The sequence below is a fragment of the Orbicella faveolata genome, unplaced genomic scaffold (assembly GCF_042242905.1).
Source record: "Orbicella faveolata isolate gen_17 unplaced genomic scaffold, um_ofav_v1 contig_27, whole genome shotgun sequence".
NCBI lineage: Eukaryota > Metazoa > Cnidaria > Anthozoa > Scleractinia > Merulinidae > Orbicella > Orbicella faveolata.
In genome coordinates, this window is record NW_028301555.1 from 4,617,460 (window position 1) to 4,639,625 (window position 22,166).

Consider the following 22,166-nt stretch of genomic DNA (forward strand, 5'->3'; position numbering starts at 1 on the left):
CTCTCAATGATGGAAGTGGTAACGCAATTCAGTTAAGAAGTCTGCAGTCTGCATTTTACCCCCAGTCCGCAGTCTTCAGTTTGCAGTCTGCAGTCTGCAGTCTGCGTTTTACACTGACTGGTTTTAGTTTAGTACCATCTGCCACACAGGAATCTCATCCATAGCAGCAATTTCACATAAATTATAACTGCACTTTCTCACTAGCTTGCTTACTAGAATTTCATGACACGAGTTTTGTGACTAGTCCTTCCAGATCTTTTTTAGGAATGGACTTCTGTTTCCTCAAGGGTAAATTATTTCGTTCTGCAAACCGATTCAGCCAACCTTTTGAAGCTTTGAAATTATCTTCATGTACATTGTTGTATCCCTTTATTTCGCGATAGATAATTTCTGCTTTTTTCTTAATGAGCTTGCACGACACTTGAAGCCCTTGACTATATTTACTGCTAATCCATTCGAGCAAATGTTCTTCGAGTTTTGTGCTCAGTGGTTTTCTGCCACCACCAGTCAATTTCTTTCTTTGTTTTCCATTAGAAGTTGCAACCAATGTTTCAATTTCACTCTTTTTAAACCTCCATTCACGTATCCTTTTTTCATCCACTCAGAACAGTCGTGATGCAGGTCGATTGCTATGTATTTCAGCATATTTAATGGCTTCACTCTTGAGCTCAAGGCTGTATGTCTGAAGTTTTTTCCTCTTATGTGATGTACTGTCTTTATTCAAATCTTCCATTTCACTGGGGATGAAATCTTATGTTGTTGTTCATCTTACAGTACTTTTTTTCCAGGTAACCATGATCAGTCACATTACCTGCAAATCAATTGCACAGTCAAAATAGACAAAGATCAGACTGCATAAGATTACGCCCAAAGATCATGTATCCACAGCATAGTGAAACAAACTGACCTTTGCAGAGGCTTACAACAACAGAATACGTTCAGGTCCAATGCTTGTCAGATATTAATTACAATTTGCCCAAAAATGTTGCCTAAAATATAAAATATTTCCAAACGAATTGAATAATTGGTTGTCTACCAGTGAAACGCACAGTGAATAATGCAATATTTAAGCAGTGGAGCACTTTTTCCGTGTTTACATAGCCTCATCTAAACATGAGGAGGGTTGGGAGAATTCGAGAGAGTTGTGCAAGCCTGAGACATAGTCGAGGGTTTGCCTAACTTTCAAGAATTCTCCCAGCCTACCCCCCCCTCCCCCTCCCAAGTGTTTAGATGAGGCTATTTTAACATAGAAAAAGTGCTCTATTGCTTTTATAAAATAATTATATAAAATATGTTGCAACTGTGTTTACATACCCTCATCTTAACACACCCATCAACAAATGAGAGCGCACGTAGTATCTCAGTTATTTTATAAATGTTGTTGGTGTACTGTTGTTGACCAACTTGTAGTGGTATTCGTAATTTTCTTAAAAGAAAATAACAATCCTATAAAAATCTTAATCGCAAAGATCCTTCAAGATTGTTAAGGAAGTGTTAAGCTAAATCTTTCAAGAGCCTCAATGATCCTTGAGATTTTTTTTGCAAGAATCCCTGGGACCTTTGCAGGATAATGGAAAAATTGTGGTGCAGGATTAGGTATGAACCTTGAGGATCTCTGAGGATAAATTTTTGAATAAAGACCTACGAAGCTCCACCTGAAGATCTTTGAAGGACCTTGGGAAATTTCACCAGGGATACCCCAGGGATACCCCGGACAATGAACTGTAATATTTTTGGATTTTTAAGATCCATAGTAAAAGATTGTTTTTTACAAAAGGATAGATTAAAAAAAATCAAGAATCAGGAATCAGTGGGCATGATACATATCAATCATTTAAGCTTAATTTGGGGCTTCAAGGTTTTCGAGTAGAGCACAAGCAACTTGAAATACGCTGACGTATTGAGGCAACCAAAATAACAATGACATTTTTAACACAGAGTTGAAGTGATCCATCAGTTATTTATGTCGAGAGGTAGCTGATGGCTATGGAAAGACTTTCGACAGATAGGTAGTTTAAAAATAAGTGCTTACCTTGATGATGGGTTCATCGAGGTTCATAAATCAAAGATGGCCGACAATGAAAACACTTGTTTCCAGTCTTCTCTCTCATTGCATTGTGAAGCATTTGGAGAGCAATTGCAGGTTTTCAGTGTCACGCAATTCAAAATGGATCAAAATAAAAAACAAAACCGGTCAATAGATAAAGTCCAGAATCTGGGAAATGAAAGAAAGTAAATATGGAAAGACTCTCGCCAAAATTCTGGTCACAACAATTTTTCTTACGCGAGATATGCGGAGAAATGTTTTACCCAAATTTATAGAGATTTGTATGGAGACGCCATGCTGGTGCCCATCCGTATGGGCACCAACATGGCGGCCGGAAACAAACGGAAACATCTGTCACTGAGTTTTGCTACAAACGCGTGAATTTATCCCACGAGGAACTCTAAAACATTAAAACAATACTTTTTCTAAGACATGAACTGTTAAGATAGCCAAGTTCCCCGAAATAAGTCACTTTTTTAACCGTCATGACAGCTCTCCAGGCCGTCATGTAAATGCCGCGTCACGCAAAAGCTTAGAAATTCAAGTGTATTGCATCACAAAACCAAGAACCCATTCGGAGCGACAATTTGTACGAATATTAGTTTTCAGCTGCTCTTACACATCATTTAAGTAAAATCCCAGGAAGATCAATAGTTTAGTAGTTCGGATTTTAGTGACGTCATGTGAAAACCAGCTATAGGGCGAGGGGGAGTGGGGGCTGTGGTGGGGAGAGTATAGTAAGGGAGAAAGATTTGAGACAATTCTCATTCAAAGGAGAGAAAAACCAAATCGTTTTTTTTTTTGTAGGGAAAAGTGGAGGAGGAGGAAGTAAGACTTAAATCGGTGTCATTTTCGAACTCCCAGAGAGTGTCGGAGCAGAATCTCAAACCTTGTGATGATCACAGAGCTGCTTTATTCACATGTTCTTAATATGGAGAGCGATTCTCTTCATACAAATAGTTTCAGGCGTACACACCTCTCTTTTTTTAGACACAGTTTAATTGAAAATGGCTTTGCGGCCCTAAAAGTTTCCGGGGCTTTCGAGAAACAGGCCCCGGGGATCATTTGTGGTCCCGAAATCGTTTGCGGAGCCGTAGTACCAGGCACTTAGCTCGATATATGCTCTGTTGCTCATATTAATGCACTTGGTATGATGCCATTTACAAAATAATAAACCACGAACTCCTGCTGTAAACCATATTATGATATCAACCGCCCAACTCCACCCTATAACGCTTGCCACGGATCGAGGCTATATTTACGTCAGTAGGACAGCTTGAGACCCTGTGTAGGACAGCGTAGCGCAGCGAGGCTAAAAACCAGATATTCCCTGTCGGGAGGCACGGCCCCCGTATGGAGGCGGGTATCCCCTATCCGGAACATTATCACTGTTAGTTATATAATAACTTGACAGGTGCAGAAGGGAGGGACCCGATTTGGTTCCAGGACCTTTCGTTTGTATGCCACATTCCATACAAAATAATCCTCTCGACTCTGCGTTTCTTTTTTTTTTCATCTTTTTCAGTTAAAACATAAGTAGAGCCATTTGATTCGAGCAAACAAGTCGGTTTGATATTATGCTGCCCCCAAGAAAAGAATAGATGTTTGCGACCGGAATCCGAAAAATCTACCGGGAAAAAAAATGTTATTTTTAGCTTCGTCTCGAGGGAGTACCAAAGTATCGTATGCCAAAAGCTGGGTCACATGTGAGGGCAAACGAGTATCGGATGACAAAGCGCGCTTTTCGTATTTTGGTCAGCAATATATTCGTTAGAGTACAACACAAGTTCCGTATTTTCATCGCTCCTCGAGCCTGTAAACACTGTTTTCAGAACTGAGCGTTGTTCCAGCTTTGTTAGCTTCGTAGAGGTGCTTGTTTGCTCCATAATCGACCAGCCTTGCGAGGTAAGCCGTGCGATTTGATTTTCCCTGTTATTAGCAACGGTTATTTGTGTGTGTGATGCCCGCCAAAACTTTCTCTAACGACGTTAGTGTACAAGCGATAGGGAAATTTCTTTCTCGCTGTAGGTGTTGAATTGTCAAAAATCTTGCCAAATTGCTTGCAAAAGTATTACAGAAATGTGTTGTAAAATTTCGTGTCCTGCGTCACGGTAAACATAAAGCACTGGGTTGATTTGAAATTCAAATTTTAACACGATAACAAAATAATTGGGCAATTATCCCTGGAGAAGAGACGTTCAATATTCGAAATTACACTTCAGACTCTTTCAATTTGTCCTTTGATTCGGTTCACTGGACTGACACACTTCTAAACCCTTGCACTGCAAAGCAATCAATTCTGGACAAAAAATATCGCAAATTTTACTTTCAAGTTAATGCTGACGATTACTTAACTTTACGGTTTAAATGGTCGCTTAATTGCTTTAGATGCCAGTGAAATTGTGCCATACAATTAAAATGCCAGCCTCTTTGCAATGGCGTAGACAAAGCTTAGCTACAAAAAAATTAACTTCGTCCGCGCGCCTGCAAAAGCCTAGTGCGACCTTTTACTATTCGTATTTCTTCTCATGCTGAGAAAGACAACGAAAAGGTCAGGTAAGCGCAGGAAGCTAAGGAAGGTAAAAGGGTGTTCTACAAACGAGCTAAATTTGTCACAGTTTTGGAAGAACAGGAAGATTTTAGGGCCGCCTACACAAAGAAATCATGTCAGAGTTTCATCTAAGTACATAGACGAAGTAAATGTTCCTGGTTACAGAGGGTGGCTACTAAAAATGTTTTTTAAAAAGCTAACAGGAAGAAACTCCAATATCTTTTCGCTAAGAAATTTTAAGTAAAGGTGATTTCTATTTATAAGTGGATTTTGGACTTCAAAGACGTTAGAGAAGTAAAAGTTAATTTATCCTGAAGGGTTATCCTGTATAAATATTCGTTATTATCATTATTATTTATTAGAAATTCAAAGTGTACATTGTCAGTTAAATTCTGGAGTCACTAGGCCGTTTCCGAACGATTTTAGGAACAACAACAGAGACTTAATAAAAACAAAAATTATGGTCTTTTGTTTTAGAAATTTCTCTTTTAATTCCTTTTTCTTTTCGATTAATGGCCAACTGAGAATTATCTGATTGTTATTGACTTTACAAAAGGTTTTTAACATGATACGTATAAACCTTTATATTTTCCAACGTCCCTTTGTTACTAAATACAAAGACCGATCATAAATTTTGGGCCCATATGAAATCTGTCGTTGACGATTTTTTTTAAATAATTAGTAAATTACCCACAACAAAGGGCCTTGGATTCTCGGGAGAAAATAAACAGAGCTAAGACCATTGGTAAAAAGAAAACTGTTTTCATAGCCGAAACGCTACTCTGAAATGGACGTAAGAAAATCTACATAAACAACAGATACTCATTTGAAATGGCTTTCTGATGCTACACCTTGAGCATGTAAAACGGTTTTAGCTTTCTTAATCAACAGTGTCATGTTTTTCAAAGAAGGTAGTTTAAAAAAGCCTCGACGACCGTTAACTCGACGAACATGCTTTAACGTTTGGCTGAGCTTTTCCCTTGGCATATTTCAGTTATTTTAATACAAAGAAATTATAATTATGATCGATAGCGGTTGAATGCTTTTCGGTAAATGGCCTGTAAACTTTCTTTTGCTTTCAATTCCGATAAATTTGCAAAGGTATTAGTTGCTAAAGAAACTTTTGGGCAAGTGAAACACTCGACATGCATTAATCGTCAGAGTAAAGTTTCAACTCAACGATCACGAACAACTTTGGGGAAACAATAGTCTAAAAACGCGCACTCGAAATTAAAATAAATCGCCCGTTTTTTTTATCAGTTTCACATTTCTTGGTCATTTCAACGACTGCTTCAAAACGTTATACGAATGTAATGAAACAATTTGAAATTTTGCCAAAAGAATATTGTACTGGATCAAATATTGGTCAAATTTACCTCAAGCCACATGCGAAATGTTAAGTGTATGCAATCCTTTAATCTGCGTAAATGGATTCAATGAATCGGTTTAAGTTTACTGAAGACGCCCGAGGACGAAATCGATATAGTCTAACTAATCTGGCCAAATCTTAACCATAATTATTACCATTTACAAAACTTTCTCGCTATTTGGACTAGAAATTAAAAACAAAATTCAGGGAAAGGACAGCATGAGTAAGATGCTAAAACGAACTCAATTAAGTGGCCTATACCACATTCATAATTTATTTTCCGAGTTCAGTGACTCACAGTCACTTTGATTTGTCTATTAGGACCTTTTCTCGTGTCATTTTTGGTGATAATTTCTGCTCTGTTTCTTCGATTTGGAGACAAATATGTATTCTGTCGAACCTCCGGTTGCGACCACCTCTCGTAAGCGGCCAGTTTTCCAAAATACCAAAATTTTCAAGTCAAATCACTGCATTTGGAACCTCTTGTAAGCGACCGCGACCACTTTCAGAGCTAAAAGTTTGAAATTTTTTTTTGTTTTTAACCTCCCGTAAGCGACCACTTGACAGATAATATAGCGGAAATTGGATAATACGGTGTTGTAACATCGCATTCCTGGATAGTTCAAGAGACGAAAATCTCTCGATGGGAAGTCGTATTTTTCTGGAAATTGACTTTTCATATAAATAAAAACATTTAAATGAAAATATGGGGTAAGTCTCCGCAGTTACTATATGCTAATGAGGCAAAATTTTGACCCAGTATGGTCTAAGCTCTCGTAAGCCGGCGACCATCTTCCGTAAGCGACTACACAGGCTTGACATTTTGGGTCGTCGCTTACGGGAGGTTCGACTGTAACTCTTTCATCCGGGTTATACTGTCATAAATAGGCTGCTCCTTTCTCCTTTCCATAATAGATTTCATTAAGATTATCAACATCTGTTTTCTGTTTACAAATCGATAAATAGCCAGGCAGACAAATAACGAGAATAACGAAACTCAAGATATTGTCTTGATGCAACACCAAATTCTCGCAATTAGCATTGAAAGCCAGTAGGTGGATAATTTATTGTGTAGGCTTGAACTTACATAGTCACGGCCTGATTTTCTTTATTAATTATTTTCAGTTCTAATCATGTCTGGATTTTCTTCGGTTTGTTGCTGTGTCCTACTCCTCGCCTTGGTGCACTCAAGCCAGTCTAATAACCCGTTTGACCAGTTTGGTGTCTACTGCAAACCGGAGACATTCAGTCAGCGAGCCAGCAAAACAGGTTGCGATTCAAAGTACATCCGAGTGAAAGCCTGTCTTGGCACATGCGCGTCATACGCTTATCCGCTGGACCACCCGCCTTACTTCAAGAAATTCTGCGAATGCTGTAAGCCATCAGTTAAAAGATGGAAGGTGTTTAATCTGCCAAACTGCGCCTCAGGGATCTCCCCTCTAGTACAAGTGGAAACTGCCGTGAACTGCAAGTGTTCGGCTTGCACGTGAAGAAAAAAAAACTTGTTAAGTAGCCGTTGATAAAAAGTGAGTCCTTAGACTCCAATAGAATTTATTCAAATAATGATACGACAAAATGACATCTCCTCAAAGGGAATGAATATCCCGTTCTAGTGTCACGCAATCTTTATGTCACGCAAGACCTTGAGATAATGTAAATTAAGTAATTCTGGAATAAATAAATTGGAAATTGAAAGGCTCCTAGCTGTTTTACCTGTAAGTTGACTCAGGGTATAAACGACATCGTGGGTGGGAGGGCTGAATATCAGGGAATAGTCAACTATGGCTGAACCAATCAAATTAACCGACCAGCAATGAACCAATCAAGTTAACAGATTGAGATAAACCAATCAAGTTAACGGATCAGCAATAAACCAATCAAATTAACGGATTCGCAATGAACCATGGGTGTTTGGTTCCGATAAAAGGCTAGTGCTCGAAATGAAACCTTTTAAAGTCCGAGTCTCTCTGGCGGTTACCCTTACTTACTTCAAGTTGATTATCGTAAGGTAAGTTGTTTCTCCTAAAATGTTCTTTACCATGTATAGAACAGATAAACGCGTTTAGTTAGGATCTTAGGAACAAAACACTTTTGAAGCGCTATCTTGTAACAAAGTCACTTCGTAATGAACAACATAACTGGGCTAATAGGAAGTTTAAGTAACTACGACGTCGACGCCGAGGACAACGTCGATTAAAAAAATGAATTTATTTTTTACCTACGAATCTCGCGACACTCTTAAGTCATTAACTTTGTTTCCCTCTGTGAAAACTATCTCAAATAATGAATATGGAGCACAGCGTAAAATTCAAAATATACAGTTTAAAAACTATTTGTCGTGGTTCACGTTTTCCAGACAACGCAGAATTTGGTAAAGAGAGACGTTTAACATTCCGAAATTGTTTTCTAGGGACTTCGATCTTTGTTCAATTTTACTTTAATGGACTATTTGTGCAACAGAGGACTCAGTTCTCGAGAATGAATCATAAATCCGCTTTGGTTTGGTTAATAGCAAGCTAGCATGTCGATTAGTTGTTTAAAACGCCCGCGAAAATGTTCAAAGTACGCTTGTAGATAATCGAAATGGTATTTTTTTAATCACAGGGCTGACAAGCTGATTCAACACACTCGCACACTCGTAAAAAGTCACTATCATCTTTCACTATTTGAATTCATATTTCTTCCCATAAAAGGAAGATAAAGATAAGAAAAAAGGCAAATAAGCAAAGAAAACTAACTTTAATTTTAAATGGTACTGAATATTAATTAAGTTAGTTAATTGCCGTCGGTTTTGGTTTATTAATTAGGTTTCTACGTGTCTTTTATTTGCAACAACTGTGAGGTTTTTCTTCGAAATGGCGATTATTTATATCTGCACGTCGCAGAAAAAGTTATCATCCAGGCCTTATTGGTGCAAATCGGTTCGATCCTTATTCGTCTTTTCCGTAGTTGCCGCAAGATTTTCAAAACCTCTTTCCTCCTTGCAGATTGATATACTGGCAGGCACAAAGGTGACGAGAATTAAGACTGAACCACTGACTAGGGGATATTTATTGTCCTGATGATAGTTCAAATTCTCACAACTAATATGAAAGGAATATTTGATAGTCAAAAGGAGAATTTTTTATTTAGGTCAGGAACTAATTTTCTTTGTTTTCAGTTCCAATCATGTCTAGATTGTCTTCATTTTGTTCCTGTGTCCTGCTTTTTGTCCTGATCCACTCAAGCCAGTCCAATAACCCGTTTAGCCAGTTTGGTGTATTTTGCAAACCAGAAACGGGGCGTCTAACAGTCAGCAAAACAGGTTGCGAGTCCCGGTATGTCCGAGTGAAAGCCTGTGTCGGCACATGCGCGTCACACACGCATCCGCTGGACCACCCGCCTTACTTCAAGAAATTCTGCAAATGCTGTAAGCCATCAGCTAAAAGATGGAAGGTGTTTAATCTGCCAAATTGCACCTCAGGGATCTCCCCCTCAGTACAAGTGGAATCTGCCGTGAACTGCAAGTGCTCCGCTTGCACGTGAAAGAAAAACATAAAATAAAATAAAATAAAATAAAATAAAATAAAATAAAATGAAATGAAATAAAATAAGATAGAATAAAAAAATAAAAGTTCACAAAGTGAGGGGCAGACATTTGTTTGGGACGTCCTTAGACTCAGATAGAATTTATTTAATTCATGATACGACAAATAAGAGAATTAATGTCACACACACAATATTTGTGTCACACAAGGCTTGATTAAACTAGTGTGAGTAGGTGTGTAAGTATTTTTGGAATGAATTTAATTGCAAATATAACTGCTCTTACTAATAGTATACCGGCAAGTCATGGTAAGTGGGAGGGCTGAATATCAGCGAATAATAAACTGTGGCATCAGACCGGACTCTGAGCCAATCAAATTAACGGATTTGCAATGAACCAATCAAATTAACGGACTCGCAATGAACCGACCGAATAAACAGATTCGCAATAAAGCAATCAAATTGCACCGCGGTTGCCTTGGTTCCGATAAGAGGCTGACGCTCGAAACTGCAGCTTGTCAAAGTCCAAGTCGCTCTGGCGGTTTCCCCTACTTAGTTAAGTTGATAATCATAAGGTAAGTTGTTTCTTCTAAAATGTTCTATTCCATGTACTGAACAGATAAACACGTTTAGTCAGGTTCTTAGAAAGTAAAAAAGGAATGCTTTCCCCAAAGCGCAATCTCGAAGTCGCTTCGTGATTCAATGACGCACTTGTGTAAAAGAACATTTAATTCTCGAGATCTTTGATCTCCCTTGGTCTGTACACCATCAGATTCAGTGCCGTACAAATCACAGGATGGGAATCGATTTTTCATATTTACACACTTGCCCTAATAACGTTTTTCTATAACGTAATTAGTGCAAGGACTCCGGCACTGCTTTCGAGCATGGTCACATGCAAGAGTACAAAGTATCAGCTTAGAGGTATAACAAGCGCGTAACTCCTCGATTTTGTTCCTACTATATATGAAAAACTCGATCACCTACCGGGGTGCTGTAGTTTGGAACACTGCATCAACGTACTGTACTGATAATTTTAAGCAATTCTTTGCCGAAGATAGAAAACACAATTGGACTTGAAAGCGACCTCGATTCAAACGCAAAGCAAGAACGTGACAGACTTTTAGTTTTATCGATGTGAATGAATACGTATATGATTATCATTATCACTGTTCATATTTCTGTTATTCTTAAACTTTTAGCTAAATACACGACCCCACAAGCAAATCTGCTGATGCTTTAAACCAAATCGTCTTTAAACAAAGGATTGTTGTTGTTGTAGGAGAAATTTTAAATTTGCTTTCGCTCGGGTTTAATAGGGAACTGTCGCTTGTAGTTGCTCAACACGCCCGCGCAAATGTTCAGAGTACGTTTATAGATCATCAAAATGGTATCTTCATATCTCAGGGCGTACAAGCTGATGAAACAAAAATTTATTCCGGTTGCACACTCGTAACAGTTGACCGTGACCTTCCACTATTAATATTTCTTCGCACAAAAGCTGAGGAAGGTAAATATAAGAAAAAGCCAGATAAGCACGGCAAACTAATTTTGCTGTTCAAATTTAAAGGGTACGTATTGCACGAGCAAGCGACCTTTCTTGACATTTTTTTTGTTTTCGTTAAAAGAAAACAAACAGGAAGATTTTTTTGCCTGGGCGCGCGTGCCTCCACAAAATCACATTAACAGGAAAAAAAGCAACGTACATAGCAAGGAAGTGACTCTGTTCCTGCATGGTTACCGAAGATAGCTGCAGAAATGTTTCCGTTTGAACAACAGGATTGATGAAACTCAAATATCTCTACGCCTCAAAACGCCAACTACTGAGGGCGAGTGATTTCTGTGAGCAAATTTGTCCTCGAAGACAAATAATGGAAATTCCAAGTGTACTATGCCAGTTAAATTCTGATTATCACTGTTTTGTTCCCAACGATTTTAGATCATTCTAGGATCAACAACAAGCAATCTCTTCAAGAAAAGTTTTCTTTTAGAAATTTCTGTTAACTGAAAAATATTTGACAGCTATGGACTTTACAATGGGTTTTTAATACATTGACTGATTTATAATTTCCAACGACTAGTTGAGCATAAATGTTGGTCCAAACTCTGCCGAAGACGTTGCTATAACCGTTGGACACTGGATTCACGGGAAGAAATAAACAGGACTAATATAATTACAACAGTATGAAAGTCAGATATCTTTTCGCCTCACAGTCAAGTACAAGTGATTTCTGCAGGAGAATTTAGTGCTTCAAGAAGCCTTGACTACTGAAGAATGCGGCCAGTTATACCCCAAGGTTCTGTCGCTTGTTTCACTAGAGACAAACGTGTTTTTTCCTTCAATTTGCTTTTTTACGAATTTCTCTTTAAATTCCGTTTCTTTTCGATTAGTTAAGTGACACTTACTTGAGTGTTATAGACTTCACAAATAGTTTTTCATGTATAAACCGATTTTAAAATTTTAAAGCATTTTTCAACGACCCTTTCATACTTTTCATACTGAGCAGCATGAATCTCGTCTAAAATTCTGTCTTAATTCGACTAAGCATCTGATATGTATCTGCACCATAGAGTATAATTTTGGATTGAGTCAAACTGCGAATAGAAGTTGACGAAGGGTATAAACATCGTCGGGAGTGGGTGGGTGGGTGGGGGAGGGGGATATCAGCGAATACTGCCCCGAGTTTACTATGGCTGAGCCAATCAAATCAATGCATTCGCAATGAACCATGGGTGTTTGGTTCCCATAAAGGTTAGCGCTCGAACTGAAAGCTTTTTTAAGTCCGAGTCGCTCTGACGGTTACCCCTACTTACTACAAGTTGATAATCGAAAGGTAAGTTGTTTCTTCCAAAATGTCCTATTTTATGTATTGAAGATATAAACAGGTTTAGTCAGGATCTTAGAGAGTAAAAACGGATTGGTCTTCTGAAAGGCTATCTTGTAACAAAGTCTCTTTGAAATGAACGACATTGGGCAATTATCTCTCGAGAAGACACGTGCAATATTCGAAATTGTTCTCTAGACTCCTTAAACTTGCACTTTGATCTTTGACAAATTTCCTTTTTGCTGGACTGAAGAAGCTGTACAACAGAGCATTGAATTCTAGCAAGAGAGAGAATAAACGTTAAATTTGCTTGGGCTCGGGTTTAATAGGGAACAGCCGATTGTACTTGTTAAAACGCCCGCGAAAATGTTCAAAGTACGTTTATAGATAATCAAAATGCTATCTTCACTGAATCTCGAGGCGGACAAGCTGATTCAACAAGGAATTACTTCGCTCGTACAATCGTAAAACTCACCTTGGCTCTGCTTATAATAATTGGTATTTCGTCCCACAAAAGGAAGATATTTATAAATATATTGAAAAGCCAGATAAGCACGAGAAACTAATTTTAAATTCAATTTAACAGGTACTGCACAAGCAAACTACATTTCTTAAGGCATAGTTAGAAAAAAGAAAAGCAGGAAAATTTTTGTGCTGCCTCCACAAAGGATTCACGTCCACAGGAAAAAACGAAGAATATCCGTATAGGAAGTGATCGTTTTCCTGGTTACCTAAGTTAGCTGTAAAATTTTTTCCGTTTTATACAGTAGGACTGATGAAACTCAAAGATCTCTTCGCCTCAAAATTTATATAAGCAGAAGTTGTCCTCCATAGATAAAAAAAAATGGAATACTAGTTGTATTCTGGGTATTCAGACTGCCTTGTTTCTGACCGATTTTATAATCAAAAGCAGACGATTTTTTTGTAACAAATGTTCTTTTCGAGGAATTTCTTTTAACGGCTTTTTCTTTTGATGAATGGTCAACTGAAAACTATTTGATTATGATGGACTTCACAAATGGTTTTTTCACATATATAAACTACTGCCTGGGCATCTAACCCTAACCCTATAAACTGCTGTATATCTTCCAACGACCACTTGATACTAAATACAAAGACCCTTTTACTGGGAACTAAAGCTAAAAAGAGCATTAATTTTGGGCCTAAAATCTGTCATTCGTCCACGAGGCTATTCAATAATTACGGGAACCGCTGGGCATTGAAATCACGGGAGAAAATAAACAGAGCTAAGAAAATAAGTAACTGTGTGAAAGTCAGATATCTATTCGCCTCACAATCATTGAAAGTTTCAAGGACAAGTGATTTCTTTAAGAGTAAAATTGTGTTTCGAGAAACCTTCACAAGAAATGGAAATTCAAAATGCGACCAGTTTTACCCTAAGGTGTTGTGGCTTTTTTCATTACAGGCAAACTTGTTCATTTTTTCCTTTAATTAGCTTTTTTACGAACTTGTCTTTTAATTTTTTCACGATTCATAAACCATTTACATTTTTCAATGACCCTTTCATTCTATTTACAAAGACCCTTTTTCAGGCTAAAGAGCATAAATTTGGGCTCAAAATCTGTCGTCGACTAAGCATCTGATAATTACCAGCACCATAGGACTTATGATTCACCGGAAAAAATAAACGTAACTACGGTCATTAGCAACGGGCGGGCGTAACTGGGTAACATTAGCAACGGGCGTAACTACGGTCATTTCGCTTCCTCCGACGCCCGCGCTACTCGCGACATGCGGCTTCACTGCTTGCCCCTCGAATATCGTGTTTGTTCGCCTAGTTTTGCGTCCTTTCCCGTTTTAGAGAAGACAGAAAGACATAAGCACAGCCTGATATATTGGCGGTTTTTACAAAACCGTTCTGGCTTGCATAGTAAACAATTTTTGTTTTCATTGCCGGTGGTTCAAAAATCTGAACCCTAGAAGAGCGCTTTTAGTTGTATAGCTCAAAGGATTTTGAAGAGTTCGATCAAATTTGTTGAGCCTAAAAAGCTTCATCTAACCATATTTCAATCCCTTTCGCCCTTAAAACGATATTTTTCACTCAGCAATCATGGAAAACTAAAGAACAAAACAGCGCGCTCAGAAATCTCGTGCTTTTTGTTACTCTTTGCCACCTAACCGGAAACTTCAAAAGATTTACACAAGTGTGTAATAGAGAGAGCTTGAAACTTTGCCAAAAGATTATACCGGGTCAAATATTGATCAAATTTACTTCAAGCCACATGTGAAGATGTAATCCCTTAATCCGGGTAATTAGTTCAATCGGTTTATGGTCAAGGAGCCCGAGGGCGAAAACGATACAGTCTAAATACATCTTAATTAATTAAGTTAATTGGGGCAATTTTGGTTTATCAGGCCCTTTTGTTTTCGTGTCCTTTTTGGTTATTTTGACATTTTTCTTCGATTTTGAGATAAATTTGTCTCCACGCCGCAGAATTAGTTACTTATCTGTTGTGATATAGTTTTTAAAATTCTTTAATTCCAGTTTCATCCAGGCCATTGGTACAAATTTTCCTCAATTAGCCTGCGATCACGCGGTTTTTTCTTTTGCTGTGAGAAAAAGAACTCCTAATAGCAGATTAATTATTCCGCAATAGCCTAAGATTTTTCAGCATCTGTTTTACGTACTGCGTTAACTGTTTTGTAATTGTGATGTAAATTTAATTGTAATTGTTTGAGCAATTAAAGAAAAAAAGAAAAAACACGTCTGTCTTCTCCTTAAAGACCGAACACTATCTGGAGACAGGTGATGAGAATCAGAAAATTATCAAATAAGGGATATTGTCTCGACGAAACATCGAATTCCCACAACCAATATTGAAAGATAAGTATGACAGTCAGAAGAATAATTTATTGTTTAGTCACGAAGTTACTTATTTTCTTTGTTTTCAGTTCTAGTCATGCCTAGATTGCCTTCACTTTGTTGCTGTGTCTTGCTCTTTGTGCTGATCCACTCAAGCCAGTCCAATAACCCGTTTAGCCAGTTTGGTGTCTTCTGCAACACCAAAATGGAGAATCAACTAGTCAATAAAACAGGTTGCGAGTCCCGGAATGTGCAAGTGAAAGCCTGTCTTGGCACATGCGCGTCATACGCTCGTCCGCTGGACCACCCGCCTTACTTCAAGAAATTCTGCAAATGCTGCAAGCCATCAGTTAAAACGTGGACGGTGTTTAATCTGCCAAATTGCACCTCAGGGATCTCCCCCTTAGTACAAGTGGAAGCTGCCGTGAGCTGCACCTGTTCCGCCTGCTCGTGAAAGAAAAGAAAAGAAAAGAGGAAAAAATATCGAGTGTCCAAGACAGAGAATATTTTAGATAGCCTTTGACCGACCTCCTGCCGTTGATTGTTAGTATAGGATGAACAGAATTTATTCAGTTACAGATGCGACAAAACGGATGTCAGGTGACAATTAAACCGTTCTAATGTCACGCAATCTTTGTGTCACACAAGACCTGTAGTAATGGTATCTTGTGTAAATTTTTAAGTCATTTTGTAATAAAATAAAAATCTCAAAATTGAAAGTGTTGCCTTGCTGACTGTTTTGAACTGTACGTTGACGAAAGACAGCTAAATTAGCTTCACTAAGTCACGTCTCACATGAGCTACTCTCACCTGAACATTTCCTTGCTAAAAATCAAAACGAGCGAGAGCGCTTGCTATCGCGGATTAGTATAAATCTACTAGCGTTCTATCACGAATGCCGTTCTCTGATTGGCTACGCTACTCACTATCTATTCTGTGATAGTAGGGTAGCAGTGTGCCCATGTTAACAAAATGACGGCCGCTTCTTGGCGTTTTCGAAGTGTCCGTGAGGAGGATTTCGATAAAGTATTGAACGACTAGTGGATTTATACTAAAACAATTAGATTATTCGCCCTCGATTTCTATGCGTGATAGTTGACTTGGGCTGTGCCCTCGTCAACTATCACGCGATAGAAATCTCGAGCTCATAATCTAATTGTTAAATGGTCAACAACGGGACAACGTTTGAAATTCATGGATTCACTTCCTCTGACGAAACTGTTAACGCTCGAAACGTTGTCTTCCCAAATTCGCCGTGAGGGTTAACGTGCCTTCATTGGTTTCAAGTTGTTATAAATAAGTTAATTTATGCGAAATTGTCCTATTCTGTATCAACAACAACCGAAATGTTTCGCCAGTAGAGAATCTTACAAGGGAAAAACAGATTTTTATTGTGAATCGCAATCTCATTATGATTTAATTTTGCGCGGTTTTTCCCTCTTTCCCTTCATTGTAGCGTACCGTAAAAATTCATTTTAATAAAATGGTTGCTTATAGCTTGCACGATTAAGGGGGGAGGGTGCTAATTGGAGACCGGAACTACGTGGCATTCCCCTTTTCCTTTGCTCCAGGCACAAACTCGCTAGCGACGGATAAGATACTTTCTCTAAGCCCCCACATAAAAAATAAATAAATAAATAAAAACGAGCGATAGAACGGGGTGGAGGTTCCCGTGCCTCGTCATAGTCCCCCGTTTTCTACGGCGCCCAAGAGAAAACGGTTTGCATTTTTAGACTCGGGCAGTTCCTCCTGAAGTCCGAGTATAAACTAGTGCTGCCGTTTTAGGCACCGTCTTGTTTTAGGCTCCGTTTTCAAATTGTTTTCCTTCCACTCTAAAACGTAAAGCCGGCGTTTCCAAATTCTTCCTGCGTGAAGTGCGTTTTCAGAACGCGCCGTTTTCGTGACGGATTAGTGTGGATGGTAGTCCTGACCGGAGAAATAATGTTGCGTTTTCAAATTTCTCCGATGTAATGGGGACGGGGCCCGGCGTAGCGCGGACGGGACTTAAATAGACAAAAGAAAACTCAGTATGAACAGAAAAAATATTTTATTTTAAAAAATATCTTTTTTTCTGCTACATTTACGAAATATATAATTCTGAGAGAAGGCCTTTCGAGCCATTCTGCGTCATAAGTACATCAGTGTTTGATTCTGCAGTTTTAACAACTTTTTCCACTTTTTAAGTTAGCACTAGAAATTGTCCTAAGTATTTGTCAGGCAAGTTCTTGGTTTGTTCAGAAGAACAGATGGCGTTATGAGACCAGCAAAGAATGCCCTTGGAAGAACATACTAAAAGAACCAATTTTCGCTGACAAAAAAGGCTAATTTTTTCTTACTCAAATTCACTTAGAAGAGAAATTAAATAATCATATTTCAAGTCAAGTTTATAAGCGTCTTTGCGCGTTTACACGTAGGACAATACTTTCGCTCAGCAGCATCAACATGAGGCACATGCGCACTCGGTGGCAGTCTCGATTTGGTGAAAATACTCGACAAGTTTGGAAGGGTCGTTCTTATCTTGGCACCACAAGCCCACAGCAACCGTTTTTGTTTTAACCTGCTGACAACACGTGCACGACTCGACTTGTTTATAGTTGTTTCCAGTTGGCGTCGAGAAGGACAGACAGGTCCCTAGACACGTATTGACGGTCACCTCCCGCTCCTGGCATCCCGTCACGCGAACCTTAAACTTGTATCCTCTTTGGACACAGTGTACGCTCTTCAACGCATCTTGCATAGGGTTTGCCAGCAGACAGGATAATGAAGACAATGCTACCAAGGACGTGAGTAGAAATATTCTTGAAGTCTTTGCCATTTGTAGATTTGGAATTAAGCTGTGAAAAGAGCAGGAAAAATAATGTAGAATTGTACTTGAAGTGAGGTCACCGGCACGTGCTATGTGCGCAGTTTGCCGAACAAAGGCGTGCTAATATTCTACTCCTAATTGTATTACCCGCAAAACACGTGCAGAAAACTCAATAGGAATTTTCATGTTTTCTTGTCACGGTAAACACAAAACAAAGTCGTTCCAAAAGACAACAACAACAACAAAACCAGGAAAAAAAAAAAAGAGAAACTGGAAATGAACATACTCGTTATATCAGAAAATATTACTTCTTCAAACAAAACCCGCATAAGCCACTTAAGTTAAGAAAAACGTATAAGAGTGCTACAGAAACAGATGGTAAAATAAGAGCTGCCTTTTTCTCTCGGTTTTTGTTTTTAATTTTCTCAGTATTGTTGTCATTTTAAGTGAAAAATACAGTGGAATCCCGCCTTACGGCCCACCCCGTTAATACGGTCACTTTGTTATTACGACCACTTTATTCTGGCCCGACCAAAAGCTCAGTCAATCATTTTCTTATTTAAAGAACCCCTTTAATACGGCCACCCCGTTAATATTAATACGGCCTGATTTTTGTGGTCCGTTGGCGAACGGATTAACGGGGTTCCACTGTACACCACACTGCCCATCGACCTCACCCCGCCCCTTCCATGGGCCCTAATTCCCCCAGAAAATGTGGCTTGTATGATCATAATCTGGATTCCCATTACTGAATTTAGCCACGTATTAACAATTCTCTGATCGTTTGCTACGTTCTCCTGACCCTACCCAGCTGTCTTTGTATCCTTCTTTACAAGGAAAATTTGATCCCGCTTTTGTTCTGTACAGGCGATTCTTCTTTCATCGACGGTTGCTAAGCTACAGTCACATTGGAAACTCGTTTGTCCCCATCACCCACATGTTCCTTAGTGCCAAGTCCTTTCCGAGGGGACCTTTGCAATCTCGCTCCCATGACGCGCGGAGTTTGCGTGTGGGCATGACAACAGGTTGGTGTCCCCTTACACGATTAAAATCCTGTCCGAGATTCGTGAAATTTTCTTATTTCTGCTCAATCGGTAGATTTTAAGTAATTTAAATAATTGGGAAATTAAAAGACGGCAAACAAAACTTTCTTGCCTTTCTTGAAGTTAAATATTGAAAAAACTAGTGCTTTTTAACGCCAGGTCCATCTGGCATTGTTTTAATCAATTAAGACGAAATCCGATAGAAAATCGAGCAACTTCAGGTTTTGACAAAAATCTGGTACCAGAATGATTTTAAGTATTTTACAGTCATTTTTATCTTTTCTTAAAGGTAAATACATAAATTATTTCCTGAAATAACACCGAAAACAATTTCTCATGGAAACGAGAGAAAAGGAATTTCAAAGTTCAGAGAACTTTTGCAAACACAGGAAAAATTTCATCATCAGTTTCATTTCACCAGTACTTTCAAGTGTTTCATACGAAGTTCAACATTCGTTTTCGACGTTTGGTGTTGCTAGAAATCATTTTTTTTGAGAAGATATTTAAAACAGTCGTACAGAAGTTTGCAATACGATGTAAATAATCTTGGTACTAGGTTTTTGTCCACTGGTTACTCGAACTTCTGGTGGATTCTGTCTTAATGTTTATAAATATTATCCTTTTATAAATTAGGATCATTACAAAAATATTACAATTTGCCGTTGAATAGAACTATAGAAAAAACATTGGGATATTAAATTTAGTGAGTTAATGTTGTAAGGCTGTAATCTATTTTCAAATAAGGTCTTTTTTTAACGCACTTAGTAAACAGATTTTTGAATTATATTTGAACGCAGAGTGGCATATAAATTTGATTTAACAGACCTTTATTTCAAACGATAACAGAGGAACAACGCAAAGATTATCATTTGATAATATGCTAACTTGGAATTGCTGCAGTTTAAAGAATTATGAAAAAACGAAGCTTGTACAGTACTTACGTCCTCAATACTTTGTTAAATGTTTCTCCCAACGGCAGTTGACGGTTCTTGAGCTCAAGGCACTTGAATTCGAATGTACTGTGGAGAGTATCGCTCCCTTTTTTCCAGAAGATAATATCTTTTCTGTGGCACGCTCCAAAATGTCCAATGTGGAATGGCTTCAAGTGACTCTCTACACTTCGCTTCAGCTAAGCACGCTCAAACCTTGTTCGCTTGCTCTTATTGCGTACTACACGAATGATCCGACCGTTGCACACATACAAATTTACCGGTTAACCATTGAGATATCTTGTTACAGCACTGATGGCTTGTTTGCCACGTGAGCTCGTATTTCAGTAACCTTTTATCCGTCGGCAAGGCAAAGAAGTAACGAAAACAAGATTAAAACCTGGGACTTAAAAACGTCATGTTGCGTTGCGAGCAGAAAAATCACCACGAAAAAACAAAAATGATGCGCTTTTTTTAATTCCACACGTGAAAGTCATTTTTTTGTCAATTTCATAATCATTTTATCTCGCGTGCGAGCGTGGCTAAAAATGCAAATGTTCAACAGTAAACAAATCGAGAGCTAATAGCTCACATGTAAAAGCTGCATGAATAGTGTCATGTTACGGCATGGCCGTTTATTTTGGCGGGACGCACAATTTTGTTACAACTGTCGCGTGGAAAGCATAAATTCGATTCCGTCTGGCGACCCATGGATTCACGTCCGGTGCAATCAATTAAGATATTTCGGGGGACGGTACGGGAAGAGGAGTTACTGATAATTTGCGCGGTCGAGTGAGGGAGAAAGAGAGATCGCAGACTAACGTTTTGGAAACGAAGCCTAAAATAGCTACAGAAAAATCATGCAAAAATTAATTATCTTAGTTCAGATGATCGAGAAAAGTCTATTTTGATACAAAGATATTTCATAGCTGTGAAAAAAAAACTGGTGTAGGCGTTGAACAGGATTAAACCCCCTCTATTTTCGAACACCCACTCCCCCCCCCCCCCCCCCCTTGATGTCAACTACTACAAGTTAGACTTCCTCTTTACACGTGTAAATTTAGAAGTCAACTAGAGTTGTCTGCGTTGGACGGTCCCATGAAAGATCTCAAAATGATGAAGAACATTGCACGCAGAAAGGGTTTAGCTGCAATGCGGTTTTCTACAAGTGGACTGATTTCTTTCTGAACCGCGAGATTTATAAGGAAACAAAAGGTGCGCCACAAATGACATTGTGGTGAGCAGAGAAACTGCATACTTTAAACAGTTGGGAAAAGAGACGTCAGCAAATCAACGTGGCGCTTGCTAGAAACTACGACAAATAGTCCCCCACGAACTTCACTGCACGATTAGATTACAGTATAAAACATCTCGTATCACCTGCCTTGTTGGCCAATCACTGAACGCTTAAAAATATCTCAGTTGATATGGACACGTATAAAAGACAAACCCCTCAAATTTCGAAAGTACACATTAATAAAGCGAGTGTGGGAGGAGGAAGACGAAGAGATCAGCATGGTTTTGACGTCATTAAATCTTTCGTCCCAACAGTACAGCTAACGAACAAACAACTCATCTTTGCAAGCATGCCTGAATTTTGCTTAGCTTAGCGCGAAAATGTTTGCGGGCATAAAACGGAAAACTTTTCCGTTTTATGCCCGCAGACATTTTTGCGCTAAGCAAAATTCAGGCATGCTTGAACTCGTTAATTTTGTTGTCTTTGCAAAGGCGGTAATAATTTTTGCAGACACAAATATCCCTCATTTTTGGCGTTCTTCGAGAGGTTAGGAGTCAAAACGTTTTTCCACTGAAAAAAAAACTCGTTAATTTTGTTGTTGCAAAGGCGGTAAAAACATTTTGCAGACAAATTCATGTACAACTCATTTTTGGCGTTTCGTGGGAGGTTGCGAGTCAAATTAAAACGTTTTTCACGGAAAGACGATTAGAAGCGAGAAGAAGGGAAAATAAGAAAGTTAAAGGGTTGAACGAGAAAACGTGGCGAGGTGACAGAATCATCCGGACGCATATATGCCCCAAAGGTTATTCCAGGTAGCCACTACTCTAATTAATTTTAATCCGGCTTTTTTTTGTCTATAATATCAACGCTTCTTTGGTAACCTTGAGCGTAAATGAAGCGTTGTTGTTGTACGTTGTTGCAACAAGGTTTTCAATAAATTGAACTTGCAACGTCTATAAAAGTGGTGTTCTTTGCAATGTTCGCGGTCTGAGTCCGACAAGCTGGTTCGA

General features: G+C 38.6%; 4 long non-coding RNA genes across 4 annotated transcripts; 3 read left to right on the top strand and 1 right to left on the bottom strand.

The window, feature by feature from the left end:
* Positions 1 to 341: 341 nt before the first annotated feature.
* On the bottom strand, positions 342 to 2,121 carry LOC110068359 (uncharacterized). The gene is made up of 2 exons (XR_016209312.1): positions 2,033 to 2,121; positions 342 to 811 (listed from the first exon to the last, which is right to left on the bottom strand). It is a non-coding gene; the product is annotated as an uncharacterized LOC110068359 (long non-coding RNA).
* A 1,302-nt stretch (positions 2,122 to 3,423) lies between these two features.
* LOC149107227 (uncharacterized) lies at positions 3,424 to 7,665 on the top strand. The gene is made up of 2 exons (XR_016209311.1): positions 3,424 to 3,952; positions 7,093 to 7,665. It is a non-coding gene; the product is annotated as an uncharacterized LOC149107227 (long non-coding RNA).
* Positions 7,666 to 7,731: 66 nt separating this feature from the next.
* Positions 7,732 to 9,736, top strand: LOC110068346 (uncharacterized). The gene is made up of 2 exons (XR_002298753.2): positions 7,732 to 7,975; positions 9,128 to 9,736. It is a non-coding gene; the product is annotated as an uncharacterized LOC110068346 (long non-coding RNA).
* A 2,535-nt stretch (positions 9,737 to 12,271) lies between these two features.
* LOC149107228 (uncharacterized) lies at positions 12,272 to 15,860 on the top strand. The gene is made up of 2 exons (XR_016209313.1): positions 12,272 to 12,326; positions 15,231 to 15,860. It is a non-coding gene; the product is annotated as an uncharacterized LOC149107228 (long non-coding RNA).
* Positions 15,861 to 22,166: the final 6,306 nt, after the last annotated feature.